Source organism: Pristis pectinata, chromosome 2 (assembly GCF_009764475.1).
Source record: "Pristis pectinata isolate sPriPec2 chromosome 2, sPriPec2.1.pri, whole genome shotgun sequence".
NCBI lineage: Eukaryota > Metazoa > Chordata > Chondrichthyes > Rhinopristiformes > Pristidae > Pristis > Pristis pectinata.
In genome coordinates, this window is record NC_067406.1 from 132,806,754 (window position 1) to 132,820,574 (window position 13,821).

Sequence of the window (13,821 nt, forward strand, 5' to 3'; positions counted from 1 at the left end):
GGTGCTGGAGGAACTCAGCAGGTCAGGCAGCATCCATGGAGGGAAACAAACAGTCAACGTTTCGGGCTGAGACCCTTCATCAGGACTGGTGAAGGGTCTCAGCCCAAAACGTTGACCGTTATTTCCCTCCATGGATGCTGCCTGACCTGCTGAGTTCCTCCAGCACTTTATGTGAAGTGTGGACTTGGTGGTTTTGTAAATTAATAAAACAGCAAATTTGTTTTTATTAAACTATCAAATTTTCATAAACCATTCTCTATAAATAAGAAAAGGTGAGCTGCTTTCATGGTTTTATTTGAGGACCAAATGGTGTTCTATAAAGCCAGGAGGACTTTCCTGTTCTTCTTCGAATATTAGTGTGGGATCTCTTATGTTTGTGTGAGAGAGAAGATGGGGCTGTAGTGTAGCGATGCACCCTTGGCACTGCACTCCATTGTTAACCTGCTCACACTGAGTAGGACTCAGTGAGAACAGGGTTATCTCTCATCCAAATGCTTTGTGCTTGTTTAAGTTTCTAACAAGGCATGGAACATAAAATATATTTCTAATTAACAGCATTCCCATCCAACTAGTTAAAATGCTCATACTAAAATTCTCAATGTTTTAATGCAGTAACTAACCATGGTGAAAAATGTACACCTGCTGCTAAATGCTGCTGCTCAGTAAATACATTCCTTGGGAAGGAAGGAAAGTTTAGGAAAAGGACATTTGGTCCAATAGGCCAGACTTTCTTCTGACAAATCTCAATCCCTGTTCTCATTACCACCTGCAGAAGCAAAGTGTGTCAAATGATATTTCTTGAAAAAGTGGTAGGTGGCACAGTGGCCCATTGAGCAGAGCTGCTGGCTCACAGTGCCAGTGACCTGGGTTCAATCCTGACCCCCGGTCCTGTCTGTGTGAAGGTTGCGTGTTCTCTCTGTGACTGCGCAGGTTTTCTCCCACGTCAAAAATGGCGTGTTGGTTAGTAGGTTAACTGACAACTGCAAGCTGTCTCTAGAGTGTAGGTGAGTGGTAGAATCTGGGGAGCGATTAGGGAGAATGACGAGAATTTTAGTATGAGCATTTTAATGGAGAAATAAAGAGAAAATGGTATTAATGTAGGGTTAGTGTAAATGTGCAGTTGATGGTTGGTGTGGACTCGATGGGCCAAAGGGCCTGTTTCCGTGCTTTATCTTTCTACGCCTCCTCTAGGTGTGTACTTTATGCGTCTGCTCATTAGAATCCAATTGTGTAATTTCAGGACTTCTTTTAGGTTAATTCCTGGTATATGGAATGAGCTGCCAGACAAGTGATTGAGGCAGGTACATCATCAACATTTAAAAGGTACTTGGACAGATACATAGATACGAAAGGTTTTGAGGGATATGGGCCAAACACGGGCAAATGGGACAAGCTTTGATGGGACTCTTGGTCAGCATGGATTGGTTGGGCTGAAGGGCCTTTTTCCATACTGTACATCTCTATGACTTTATAACTTGTTTCACTCGTTACTGTTTATGGAATTGGAGACACAAGAGACTGCAGATGTTGGAACCTGGAACAACAAACCTCTGCAACTGGATCCTTGATTTTCTGACCAACAGACCACGATCAGTGAGGATAGGCAGCAACACCTCCAGCACCATTATTCTCAACACTGGTGCCCCACAAGGCTGCGTCCTCAGCCCTCTACTCTACTCCCTATACACTCATGACTGTGTGGACAGATTCTGCTCTAACTCCATCTACAAGTTTGCAGATGATACCACCGTAATAGGCCGATTCTCAAATAATGATGAGTCGGAGTACAGGAAGGAGATAGAGAGCTTAGTGACATGGTGTCATGACAACAACCTTTCCCTCAATGTCAGCAAAACAAAAGAGCTGGTCATTGACTTCAGGAAAGGGGGCGCTGTACATGCACCCGTCTACATTAATGGTGCTGAGGTTGAGAGGGTTGAGAGCTTCAAGTTCCTAGGAGTGAACATCACCAGTAGCCTGTCCTGGTCCAACCACGTAGACGCCATGGCCAAGAAACATCACCAGTGCCTCTACTTCCTCAGGAGACTTCCTCAGGGGAAATTTGGCATGTCCCCTTTGACCCTCACCAATTTTTATCGATGCACGATAGAAAGCATCCTATCTGGATGCATCACGAATTGATATGGCAACTGCTCTGCCCAGGACCGCAAGAAACTGCAGAGAGATGTGGACACAGCCCAGTGCTTCACAGAAACCAGTCTCCCCTCCATGGACTCTGTTTATACCTCTCGCTGCCTTGGTGAAGCAGCCAGCATCATCAAAGACCCCACCCACCCGGGTCATTCTCTTTTCTCCCCTCTCCCATCAAGTAGAAGATACAGGAGCCTGAGGGCACATACCACCAGGCTCAAGGACAGTTTCTATCCCAAGGTGATAAGACTATTGAATGGTTCCCTTATACGATGAGATGGACTCTTGACCTCACAACCTACCTTGTTTGACCTTGCACCTTATTGTCTAACTGCAATGCGCTTCCCTGTAGCTGTGACACTTTACTCTGTATTCTGTTATTGTTTTTACTCTGTACTACCTCAATGCACTGTGTAATGAATTGATCTGTATGAGCGGTATGCAAGACAAGTTTTTCACTGTACCTTGGTGCAAGTGACAATAATAAACCAATATCAATACCAAACAATCTGCTGGAGGAACAACAGCATCTCTGGGGGTGGGGAAGGGCAGAAGACCACTCTCTTCTCCACTCTCAGTCCTGATGCAGGGCTTCAACCTGAAACAGTGACAGTTCCTCCACCTCCCCCCCAACAGACCCCCTGAATTCCTCCAGCAGATTGCTTGTTTTCTTGTGGAATTGCTCTGCATCAAAGCTCTACTTACTCTACACATTCACCAATGTGCCTGTAGCTTTTTGAAACTTATCTTAGTGAACAATTTGGCTGGGCCAGTTTTATTAATTGTGAAATTAGTTTGAAAACTGTTAGCTTAGTTCAAATTCTCCTATTTCCTAGTAAGACAGAAACAAAATCTGCTCTGATTTCTTCATCAATAAAATCTTTTGTTGCCCTACCTTTCATGTCAAGGACAGACAAATACTCCCAGTGACATCCTGATCAATACAGTAAAATCATTTAATCTGCTTATTGCCTAAACCAATCAGTTCCTTATAAAGATCGATGTTTGCTTTCCAAAATGGTATTAATTTGATTCAGTATTTTTAGTAATTCTCTTTAATAATTATGCAGTTAGGTTATATTTGGAACATTGTTGTAGTTAAAATAAATTGATTAACTGGAAAGTTGCCAAACAGCACACTGCTGTAAAAAGTACCTGGGTGAGTACTTGAATTGCCACGGCATAGAAGGCAATGAATCAAGTACTAGTAAATGGGATTAGTATAGACAGATACTTGGCATGGACATGATGGGCCGAAGGGCCTGTTTCTGTGCTATGTTACTCTGTGCTCAATGAAATGATGAAGTGAGAGATTGCTGCTTAACTGGGTTATGGTTTGAAGGTGGTAGTGCTGGGTTCACAGCTGTTTCAATCATGGGGCCCATCTCACCAGCCTTCAGTAGCCCACTGTGTCCAAGGTCCCAGGCATCACTGAATTGCTGTTAATTGTTTTCCTCTGCACTACCCAAGACATGTGAAGGAAAATATGGTGATCTGTGCAGGGCTGGGAGATGGGGATGTGTTGGCCAATTTTTATTTGACACCTTGTGAAGAGGTGGTTGGAGATTGTGGCCTGGCATGAGGACTCTGTGTTCAAAGGGTCGGGGTGTTTATGAGAGGACACTGGAGATGGGATTTGGAAGTCCACATGAAGGGGGGACTTCATTTCAGTCAAGCTTCCCACCATGCTTTACAATTACATTTGTACAACTATTCACAAGTAAGAAATCAAGAGGGTTTTGTTCAACACCACAGGGTGTGTAGGAACTTCTCCTGACAGAGGGTGGTGAATCTCTGGAAATCAGTAACCTGGTGGGTTGTGGAGGTTAGATAGTTGGAAGTATTTAAAGAGGGAGTTGATAAACTTTTGAACGATCAGGGAATTGAGGGCTGTGTGGAACTGGTGCAGGAGAGGACATGAGGTCTTGGGCAGAACAGACATGATCATACTGAATGGCAAGTCTGTTTGAGGGGCTGAGTGGCCTACCCTGATCCTAGTTTAATGTTTTTTTTTGTTCTTTTATACACTGACAACTTTTAAGCCTTGTGGAGAAGAGGAAAGAACTATCCACCTGTGGAGAAATCACATCCTTGAGTACCTGAATGCCCACCTCTTAAAGTCCGGCTAACTTTATCATAAGGTCTTCTAAACATTAAAACTGAGATGGATACTGTAATTTAGCGGGTAAGTTATTGGACTAATGATCCTGAGAATGCAAATTCAAATTGCCTCATGGCAGTTGAAGAATTCATATTCAGTTTTTTCTTTAATATGTCAGTTTGGAAATAGGAATCAGTTTCACCAATTCCCCTTCAGGGAAGGAGACTTTCAGTCCTTACTCCTATCCATAACGTGAGCACTGAACTCCAGTGTGGTCATGAAAGCAGAGTGATTAAGTTATTGGACTAGTGTCTATGTCCCTAGACTATTGATCATGGGGATCCAAGTTTGAATATCTTCTAAAGGAAATTTAAACTCAAATAAATCTGAACTAAAATATTTCTGATAGTTATGGTGACTTTAAAGCTACTGGATTGCAATAAAATCCATTTAGTTCAGTAATGCCTTACTAGAAAGGAAAGCTGCTGCCCTCACCCTGTCTGGACTATATATGACTCCAGACACACCCTAACTCTTAAGTGGCTTGTGAAATAGACCAGGGGGTTGGGTAAGAAATGTTGGCTTTTCCAGTAATATCCATTTACGATGAATGAATAAAAGACAATTGCCTTCAGTTGTAATTATATAGCAAGCCATAGAGTTTACTTGAGTAATCAGCAATAAAATGTTGGTGACACAATGAAAGGTCTCGATCTGAAACGTCAACTATCCATTTCCCTCCACAGATGCTGCCTGACCCGCTGAGTTCCTCAAGCATTTTGTGTGTTGCTTCTGAATGAAATATTGGTATTGTTAATGACATTATGACCAGGAACCAATTTCTTTAAAGTCTGAATACATTTTAGCTTGTTCTGTGAATTTGCGAGCATTATAACCAAGTCTTCATAAAATTAGTTATATTGCATCTAAAGCATCAAATAAATTTGATCTGATCTGCAAAGCCTCACAAAGTTGCAGGGCAATGATATTGTGCAGCAGCTGGTATCATAACTAATTTGTTGCAACTCAAAAATGCACACTTAGCTGCTCAAAGGGGCTCACTTAAAGAAAATTGTCACATCAATCAGATTCATTATAGTCTGCAAGGCATTCCGCCAATCTCTGGGCTGCATGCACTTAGTGTAAGTGCAATTAAGAGATTCATCAATATCAGAGCACTCTAAAGACAACCCCATTTACTTTCAGATGGTGGTTTTAATTGCTTCTTCTCAGGGTAAGGTACAAAATCATATTTGTTGTGAAGTTTGAATTATTGCTTTCAAAAATAAATATCATTCATCTGCACTAGAGTTGTACCACAGAACTATTTTGGTAGAATATGTTTGATGATGGAATTAATGTAGCTTGAGAAAATATTGCATCATTTAGCCTTCATGACCACGATGATGGTGATGTTACGATTTAATATGATAATCTGGTCAATAATAAGACACATGCCAATTTGCACAGGAATGACAGGAATGTCCTGATCTATGATGTTGCATGTTATCTCTACAAGTCTGGTAATGCCCATGTCATTGAAAAGAACCGATAGATGATTATGCTGATTCATCCATTTGAATAACTGCATATTTCAGTTGCAGAATAGTTGAAACTAATCTTTCATGTACTGTGCATATAATTAAACACTTGGGAGAAAGCTGGCATCTGACCATGCAAGAGTGTCACTTTTAAATATTGCATTGACTTACATGGAAATAGAGCCTTGAACATAGAACATTGTACACTATTAAAGACAGGCAATTATACAGGAAGCCATTCTCAGAAGAATAAGATTGGATAGTATCGTTTATAGACAGGTTTATTAAATATTTGGGGATGATTTTGATTTTCTACTTGCTCAACTGTGATATTAATCTTCTGCAATGCAGAAAGATCAAAATCGGACAACACTGGCCCATTGAGGAATTGTTCTCAATCTGCCAATTGGGTTTAAAGTAATGGCTACCTTCCAGATTCTCTGGTTAGCAGCAAAGCAACAGTGCTCACTGCTGATGCTAAAGAACACTTCCCATAACATTTTAATATGCACTGTGCCAAAATCTTCCTCCTTTTTTTTACATTGGTTAATGTCTGACAAATGTTTCTCATCAGACTGTCTGGGCAGCCAATCACATTAAAGAATATCTCACTGACCACAGGGCAGGAAGGAAGAAGCATAGAGTTTAATTAAATATTTTTAGGGCTGCAAGATAGAGGTTGGAATGTATACTCCCCAATTAAGAAACACCACATGACTTTCAGAACATAAAAATAATCTTTATTATTTTATAAATCATTACATTTTTGAAATGTTTTTTTTAAAGAAATTACAATCTTCATTCATTACTCTGGGCCAGAGAATTTGCAAATGAATAGTAATCACTTAGTATGCCTGTAAAAACTCACTTAGACTTACAACAATGTTTAACATTTACAGGGTGTTTTACATAAAGCTAAAAGAGGTTGTGGTGCACAGTTGAATCACTGACAGCAACCTTGGGATTCCAAATTTGTAGTCAGTTTCGTGAAATAATGGTGACAAATGCTGATTGTTTCATTATCTGTTCAACTGCAAATCCCCAGGCTAATGATCTGCTCTGTTTCAGCATTAATTAAAAGAAGTCTGATACCTTGTCATGGGTGCTGGGTGTTCTAGCCTCTACTGTCACCAACATGATACTCTGTTGAGTGTGGGTGGGTCAGGGAGGGAAGTACAAGATGTTTCCCATCACCTTGGGGGGAAATGACAGAGGAACTGAACCCTACAAGCTCACAATAAGTGGGGGTGGGCAAGAACAAAAAAGATAAAATTCTTCAGGATAGAAGTTTGTTTTGGTATCTCTCTATTTTCCCTGCCCATTGTTACTTTAAGCTTATCTGGTCTCACCCAATCAGACATATTGTTCTGTCCATCCCTCTCCCACCTCCTATACTACCTAAAACTTATGTTCTCTCCTTCCCAATTTAGATGAAGTGTCCTGGACCTAAAAAGTTAACTATTTTCCTTTCCACAGATGCTCCCTGAACTGCTGAGGGTTTCCAGCATTTTCTAACTTTATTTCAGATTTTCCACACCTGCAGTTTTTTTTATCTTCATCTCTATGTTCCCCTACCTGGTCGAAGCAAGTCATAGATCCATACAGCACAAAAAAAAGGGTCTTCGGCCCAGCTCATCCATGCTGACCAAGCTGCCTAACTGAACAAGTCCCATGTGCCCACATTTGGCCCATATCCCTCGAAAACTTCCCTGTCCATGTACCTGCCTAAGTGTCTTTAAATGTAATTGTACCCACCTCTACCACTCACTCTGTATTTTAATTCTGTATGGACAGAAAATAATATATCTTTGCCAGAAGGGAAAATTACAGTTTTTGCCCTCAAATATCCTTACAGCTCTCCCTTTCCTTACCTAAACATGGGCTGGCAAGGAGAGAAATGCCAGACAATCTCCTGCCTGCAGAGTTTAAACTCTAATGGAGCTGACTTACTCGAAAATCCAGAAATTGGATATTTAATATCTTATTACATTATTAATATTACCTACAACCTTATTACCCTAGAATCTTATTATCTTATTACCTAGAATCTTATTATCTTATTACCTAGAATCTTAATACCTTATTAAGAGAGAGCAAACACACAAAGGCATTGGAAGAAGTTTGTACGTTCTCCCTGTGTCTGCGTGAGTTTCCTCCGGGTGCTCCGGTTTCCTCCCACATTCTAAAAACGTTACGGATTGGTTAACATGGGTTTTTAAAATGGGTGGCACGGACTCATTGGGCTGGAAGGGCCTGTTACCGTGCTGTATAAATAAAATTTTAAAGTTTTTAAGAACTCAGTGGGTCAGGCCAGCATCTATGGAGGGAAACGGACAGTCGATGTTTCGGGTTGAGACCTTTCATCTGGACTGGAAAGAAAGAGGGGAGATAACCAGTATAAAACAGTAGGGGTAGCTGATGGGTGATAGGTGGATCCAGGTGAGAGGGGGGAAAGGCAGGTGAGGGAGGGGGGAGAGCTGGGAGGCGATTGGTGGAAGTGATCTTGTTGAGCACCTTCCCCTTATCTGCTGTAACAGCCAGGATCTCCCGGTGGCCAGCCATTTTAATTCCACTTCCCATTCCCACACTGACAGATCTGTCCACGGCCTCCCCTACTGCCAGGCTGAGGCTAAACGCAGATTAGAGGAACAACACCTCATATTCCGCCTTGGTAGTCTCCAACCTGATGGCACGAACATCGATTTCTGTAACTTCCAGTAACCCCTCCCCCTTTTTTTTTCCTTATCTCACTGGCCCCCATCACCCTATCTCATTCCCCTCCCCCCCCTCTCCATCTGCTCATCACCCCATGCCCCTCCGACCGGTACCCCTCCCCACCCCCTTCCTTTGATTCCATGGTCTACTATCCTCTTCTGTGAGGGTCCATCTTCTTCAGCCCTTTTATCACTCCCACCTTCTTACATCATTCTGACTCTCCCCCCACCTCACCTGCCTATTATCCCCCCCGCCCCCTCACCTGGATCCACCTGCCAGCTCTTGCTCCACACCTCTCCCCCACCACCACCGTTTTATACTGGTTATCTCCCCTCTTTCTTTCCAGACCAGATGAAGGGTCTCGACCCAAGACGTTGACTGTCCATTTCCCTCCATAGATGCTGCCTGACCCGTTGATTCCTCCAGCGCCTTTGTGTGTTGCTCCAGATTTCCAGCATCTGCAGTCTCTAGTGTCTCCTCTTGTTAAGATAGAATGTGTGTGTGTGTGTGTGTGTGTGTGTGTGTGTGTGTGTGTGTGTGTGTGTGTGTGTATGTGTTCAATGTGTAGAGGGTGGGTGGGAATAAACTTATTTCCAAAGATTAGCTACACCGGCCTTGGGCAGCAGTCACGTTTTTCTACTGACAGCAATTCTGACAAGTTTGAACGAAAATCCATCAAAAAATTGCATAGCCAACTTCACCTTACCTGACTGCACAGTAAAAAGACAGAGTGGGCTAGCTCTAGTGAACACAAGGCAGTGATGAATTGAAGAACTGGCGCCAAGAGGACTTGATCGATGAAAAGGAAAACTACAAGTGGAACACTTCATCTGACTGCAGAGACCAAGTATCAAAACAGGAGAGCGTAAGCATGCTAAAAATTAAATCTCAATTCTCCTTCCTTTCAGAAGGGCAGGTACGGTGTTGTAGCAGTTAGCGTAATGCTATTACAGTGCCAGCGACCTGGGTTCAATTCCGGCCGCTATCTGTAAGGAGTTTGTATGTTCTCCTCATGTCTGCATGGGTTTCCTCCAGGTGCTCCAGTTTCCTCCCACATTCCGAAGACGTACGGGTTAGGAGGTTGTGGGCGTGCTATGTTAGTGCCGGAAGTGTGGCGACACTTGCGGGCTGCCCCCAGAACACTCTACGGCAAAGATGCATTTCACTGTGTGTTTCGATGTACATGTGACTAATAAAGATATCTTATCTTAAAAATAGGGATTGCTGTCAAATTCATTTTCGTCAAATTCATTTTCATCAAATCTCAACAAACGTATGAAGATCCTGCAAAAATAAGGTCCCTTCCTATTCAACCTCAGTGTCTCACTGTTGCACGAATACGTATATTTATCAAGAGACTATGAGAGATTCCTTCTCCATACTATGGAAGAGTAGGGAATGCAGTACCCACCACTACAAAGCAAGCTAGAGTGGACAGCACAGATACATTTAAGGGGAAAATATGAGAAAGAAAGGAAGGAATGCTATGTTGATGGGCCACAGTGATTAAACATTGGAGGATGCTGCTGGCTGTATAAACACCCCATTTCTCTGTAGTCCTAAACTGGAACTTCCTTCAATAAAATTAACCTTTTAAAACTTGTGAGGCATTGGTATTGGTAATTAGTTTATTATTATCACATGTAGTGAGATACTGTGAATAGCTTTTGTTTTGTGTGTCATCCAGACGGATTGTTCCATACATAAGTACATCGAGGTAGTAAAAGAAAACAGGATGCAGAATATAGTGTTACAGTTACTGAGAAAGTGAAGTGCAGGGAGACAAATAAAGTGCAGGGGCCACACCAAGACAGGTTAGGAGATCACGAATAGATTGATGATAACAATTGTTATAGTTAATGGCTGTGTATAGACCTTCCTTAAAATACCACTTTTATTTATTTATTTGTTCCCAGAAATGCACAAAAAGCCTAAACCAAGAGGCTGACTATCTGCTCCTGGTTGTGTCTGTCAGTGTTTTTGTGACTATGTTCTGGAGTGATGCAGAGCTGGGGGACATTGCAGTCAAAGAAGGGTCAATAGGTTGATTCTTGGAATGAAGCGGATTCCTGTTATCATCAATTCAACAGGCTGGGCCAATACTCATTGAATTGAGAAATTATCAAACAGAGAAACATCTGAGGGGGCTTGACAGGGCAGATGCTGAGAGAATATTTCCCCTCACCGAGGAACAACAGACCCATTCACACAATCCATGATCAATTGATAGAGAAATGTATTTGTTCGATCAGCAATTCAATAAGATCAGGCAAAATAAATAAAGAGTCCAGCCTAAAAATGACCCTGTTCCTGCTGAGCGAGTTAAGTTAATGTCAGGGTTATGTAGTTAGTGTTGTCAGTGGAAGTACAGCCCTGGACAAAGGAAATCTGTCTTACCTCTGCCCCAGCTCCAGCTTTGCAGCTACATTGTTCCCAAGTAATTGTTTCTGCCAGTTACCACCTCACTGCATCTCCAGATAGAATGATGGCTGTGAAATTAATTGGGTGGAGATCGCAGCACCTCATCTGCCAGGGGATGTTGGATGTAATCACGGGGTGGATGTACGCACTGTGTTAATAATGGTTCTGCCACCCACCCATGGCTCAGGAAGCAGTGTGGTGGGGTAAAATGGATGAATTTCTTGGCCTGAACAAAGAAGATGTATTTACAAACACATGTAGGGAGAAATCTCCCCTTGTGTTTGAAAGGACTGAGTATCTTACCAAGCAGTTGCAAAGCTGCCTGTGTCCTTGCTAAAGAACAATTGGGTACAACACTTGGTTCATGGAATCATAATCTCAGTGTGTAGGTTTCTCAGGACTTTCTGGCTATGCTCATCTGGCCCATAGATATGGGTAGTGTCATAAGGACAAATCCTGAATGATTCCCAGAACCCCAAAGCACCTACCCCCCAACTCCTGTGGACAGATTCAAAGAACTGATCATGAATATTACAATGAAAGCACACAATAAAATGCCCCTGGGGAAACAAACACAGGGAACAGATGGGACCAGCTTTGAGAAGCTCTCAATAAGTTAATTTGCTGGAAAGCAGTGAGACAACACATCAAGTTAGCAGGAACAGGGAATCACTAATAAACACAACAATTAGTAGCAGGAAGTTAATCTCCTTAAGATGCTGGGTCTAGCAGCTGTATGCAACGGCACTCTTACAAAGCAACATGGTGTTAGTGAAGAATATAGGAATATACTGACTTACAGCACAGAACATTAGGCCCAGGTCAGTATTTGACTTCCATATGAGCAAAACATTTTTTCCATCTAATTCCATATTTCACTTTTCTCTTTTGTCTTCAACGTGGCCCTTCGATCCTGCCTCAACTATTGATACTGACTGCATCTGCAAACTGCATTTATTCCTGTTTTTAAATGTCCCTATCAATACACTCTGATCTGCATTGATCAAACAAAATGTACCTAAGTCTTCCTTTCTGATTTATTTCCTCACATAATATGGTAGCATAACGTTTAAACTGCTGGACTAGCAATCTGAGTTCTCAACCATTAATCCAAATACAAGAGTTTGAATCCCACCATACCAGCTGGGAGCTTAATTTCAAGTAATTAAATAAATTTGAATAAAAGCAAACATATCATCTCGGTAACATAAACTACCAGATCGTTGTAAAATTCCTGCTGATTCGCTAATGTCCATCAGGGAAGGAAACCCACAATCTCTAGTTTGGTCTGTAGATTTTGGATTCTGTCTAAGATCATCATCAGTCAAGTTTGGTGAATCTGGTGGCTCACTGGGATTAGAACTGTACTATACTCATCAAGAATATCTCTGCCAGCTTTGGGCTACTCAGGGATATGATTACCTACATAGAGGACAGTGGGATGGAGCTTGTTTAGTCAACTTGCTTCTGAAGCCTTTTAACAGAATACCACAAGCATGCACAACTGATATGCTCCCCAAAATGGGGATTGGGGAGGGAATCTGAAATTGTGTCCACCTGTTCTACAGAGACAACAGTAGAACCATTTTAGCAAATGGGTGGAAAACAGAGTGCTTCCCAATCTAATCTGGAATTAGGAAAGGCTGCCTTCTCTCCTCTCTTTTGACCAAAGATCTTTATCTTCTGTTTCCTTTTCCACAGATGTTGCCCAACAAGCTGACTATTTCCAGCATTTTCTGGTTTTAATTTTCTCCTCTGCCTTGTTTGTATGTTGTATCAGACTCTCTGCTGAATCCCTCTGATAGGTGACAATATTAGGCCTGTTCAACGACCAGAGCCTCCCTGTACATGGAGGATGTTGCCTTCTTCTGCTCAGACCCACTGTTGGTCCACAGGTTGAAGACCGTTTGTGACCAGTTCGAAGTAGCCTCAGGGAAAGAGTGAACTGTAGCAAAAGTGAGGTCATGTTCTTTGGCAATTGGTCTAACCAATCCCTTGTTCCCTTCACCATCAGGTTCAAGTACCCAAAGGTGTTGGGAATATGGTTCTGAGGAGCAGAGGCATGCATCATGAACTGGGTGGAGAATGTAGCTAAGGTGAAGCAGAAACTGTGGTAGAGAAGGCAATGAAAGAACCTGGTCATTAGGCACACCATGCTCTCGGTGCTGTTCTACATGCTGCAGGTGTGGCCCATAAATGGGATTGGTGCAGAATTTCTGTGGATGGGTGCTTGACGGTTGTTGAGGACTTGGTAGGCCAAAAAGCCTGTTTTCATGCTAAGAGACTCTATGACTGTTTGGTCATATCCCACATCTGCATTATGGCTGTCAACCAAGCCCTTTTCCAATTCATATGGAAGTTGCAGAAATGTGACATACAGATCTCCAGAACGAAGGGGGAGCAATGTATCCAATGTGGTAATGGTCTGCACAAATGTCCTTAGGCTCTGTGGGAAAAGGAAATGGTGGATCATGTTGGACAGACTGTCAAATTCATTGGGCACAATACCTCATCACCAGGACTTTCAAACAATCTCCAGGACATTGTTTTGGTATTGGTATTGGTTTATTATTGTCACTTGTACCGAGGTACAGTGAAAAATTTGTCTTGCATACCGTTTGTACAGATTAATTCATTACACAGTGCATCGAGGTAGTACAGGGTAAAACAATAACAGATTACACAGTAAAGTGTCACAGTTACAGGGAAGTGCATTGCAGGTAGACAATAAGGTGCAAGGTCATAACAAGGTAGATTGTGAGGTCAAGAGTCCATCTCATCGTAGAAGGGAACCATTCAATAAGTCTTATCACAGCGGTATAGAAGCTGTCCTTGAGCCTGGTGGTATGTGCCCTCAGGCTCCTGTATCTTCTGCCTGATGGGAGAGGAGAG

The 13,821-nt window shown here is 42.2% G+C and overlaps 1 long non-coding RNA gene across 1 annotated transcript in view; it reads left to right on the forward strand.

Moving 5' to 3' along the window:
* The window catches only part of LOC127580512 (uncharacterized), a 37,958-nt gene extending 33,730 nt beyond the window's left edge, over positions 1-4,228 (forward strand). The window contains exons 2-3 of the long non-coding RNA XR_007957833.1: positions 1,253-1,323; positions 4,194-4,228. This is a non-coding gene — a long non-coding RNA (uncharacterized LOC127580512). The remainder of the gene's footprint in view (positions 1-1,252; positions 1,324-4,193) is intronic.
* Positions 4,229-13,821: the final 9,593 nt, after the last annotated feature.